This window comes from Condylostylus longicornis, unplaced genomic scaffold (genome assembly GCF_029603195.1).
Source record: "Condylostylus longicornis isolate FDR11 unplaced genomic scaffold, ASM2960319v2 ptg000560l, whole genome shotgun sequence".
NCBI classification, from domain to species: Eukaryota; Metazoa; Arthropoda; class Insecta; order Diptera; family Dolichopodidae; genus Condylostylus; species Condylostylus longicornis.
The window spans coordinates 27,501-30,000 of NW_026578515.1; the positions used below are offsets into that span (position 1 = coordinate 27,501).

General features: G+C 31.9%; 2 pseudogenes; both read right to left on the reverse strand.

Moving 5' to 3' along the window:
• LOC129617543 (large subunit ribosomal RNA) overlaps positions 1-2,015 on the reverse strand; it is a 4,018-nt pseudogene extending 2,003 nt beyond the window's left edge.
• A 290-nt stretch (positions 2,016-2,305) lies between these two features.
• LOC129617545 (5.8S ribosomal RNA) lies at positions 2,306-2,489 on the reverse strand (annotated as a pseudogene).
• Between the last annotated feature and the right edge of the window lie 11 nt (positions 2,490-2,500).

Sequence of the window (2,500 nt, forward strand, 5' to 3'; positions counted from 1 at the left end):
TATAAAACAGAAAAGAAAACTCTTCCGATACCTCTCGACGGCTTCTCTATGATTGTTTCTGTTACCAGGATGATCATAATGACCATATTTATTACAAACGTATACTCAACAGGTTACGGAATTGGAACCGTATTCCCTTTCGCTTATTTAATTTAAGGTATTTTATATTATCAATGGGGATAAAACCTTAAATTTTGTTCGGCTTTCGCCTTAAGCTTAGGACCGACTAACTCGTGATCAACCACTGTTCACACGAAACCCTTCTCCACTTCAGTCCTCCAAGGTCTCATTCGATTATTTGCTACTACCACCAAGATCTGTACCAATGGCAGCTCCACACATCCTTACGGAAGATGCTTCTACGCTACCATTGTACCCACCTACTTGTTAATGTTTCTAAATTTATATACATTAATAATGTAATATAAATCATTTACATTAACAGTGACGTATAGGTATACAACTTAAGCGCCATCCATTTTAAGGGCTAGTTGCTTCGGCAGGTGAGTTGTTACACACTCCTTAGCGGATTACGACTTCCATGTCCACCGTCCTGCTGTTTTAAGCAAGCAACGCCTTTCATGGTATCTGCATGAGTTGTTAATTTAGGCACCGTAACGTCACGTTTGGTTCATCCCACAGCGCCAGTTCTGCTTACCAAAAGTGGCCCACTGGGCACAATATATCATAACCTAAAACTTCATTCAAGAAAGTTTAGGTTCTTACCCATTTAAAGTTTGAGAATAGGTTAAGGTCGTTTCGGCCCTAAGGCCTCTAATCATTCGCTTTACCAGATAAGATTATTTTATATAATATTTTTATGCACCAGCTATCCTGAGGGAAACTTCGGTGGGAACCAGCTACTAGATAGTTCGATAGGTCTTTCGCCCCTATACCCAATTCTGACAATCGATTTGCACGTCAGAACTGTTTCGGTCTTCCATCAGGGTTTCCCCTGACTTCTACCTGATCAGGTATAGTTCACCATCTTTCGGGTCACAGCATATATGCTCAAGGTACGTTCTAGTTAGAGGTATAAAAAATAATTAAAAATTATTTATATACATAACTATATAGAACGCCCCAGGATTGATATTATATATATAAAATTATATATATAATTTAATCCCATATTAACAGTTAAGTTAATTACGCCTTTAGATTTTATTTAAAATAAATTCTAATGACTTGCACACATGTTAGACTCCTTGGTCCGTGTTTCAAGACGGGTCCCGAAGGTATCCTAAATCTATAGCATTGCTAATCATATTAATGCATATAATAATTATATTAATATATAAATTAATATAATATTATAAAATTATAATAATATATAATTTACGCATTATATTGATTTTTTATCTGTCAATTATTTATCCGATAATATTTAAATTATATTATATAGAAAATAAATTTTCATATATAAAATAAACTTTTTAAATATATCTTATGATAAATATATATTTATTAACAGATTGCAATGTCCATATATGAAAAAATTGCACACCATCATTATTATATAATTATATAATATTTATAATGTTGAATTTTTCATATTTCATGGATGTTTAGGTTCATCGGGCTTAACCTCTAAACAGTTTCACGTACTATTTAACTCTCTATTCAGAGTTCTTTTCAACTTTCCCTCACGGTACTTGTTTGCTATCGGTCTCATGGTTATATTTAGTTTTAGATGGAGTTTACCACCCACTTAGTGCTGCACTATCAAGCAACACGACTCTTTGGAAATATCTTCTAATAATCATTAACGTCATACGGGCCTAGCACCCTCTATGGGTAAATGGCCTCGTTTAAGAAGGACTTAGACTGTTAATTTCTCATATTAGAATATAGATATTCCATACACTACATCGGATATTTGTATAAACAAAATCCTTTAGTGCTGAACTAGTTTCTTTTCGCTCGCCGCTACTAAGAAAATCCTAGTTAGTTTCTTTTCCTCCCCTAACTAATATGCTTAAATTCAGGGGGTAGTCTCATATGAGTTGAGGTTGTTTTTAAGAATATTTTTAATTTTTCTTTTTAGTTGAAAACTAAATATATATAAGTTACTGTATTGTTTATATTATAAATAATATAATTTTATATAAGTTTTCCTCTTTAATGTATTAATACTAATTTATTAATACTAGGATATACTTATTTTTTTATTATATTTTATAATATAAGTAAAATATATATAATTGAATTTTAATATTATGGTATTCCTACCAGTAATATATCATGTGCTATAAATAATATAATTTAAAATTATATTATAAGCAACTTTATTAAATTATTCTTACAACCCTCAACCATATGTAGTCCATGCAGTATTAAATTTTTTAATAAATTTATATACTCTGTAGCATGGACTGCAATATGCGTTCAAAATGTCGATGTTCATGTGTCCTGCAGTTCACACGATGACGCACAGTTAGCTGCGTTCTTCATCGACCCATGAGCCAAGTGATCCACCGTTTAGAGTTTTATAAAATTT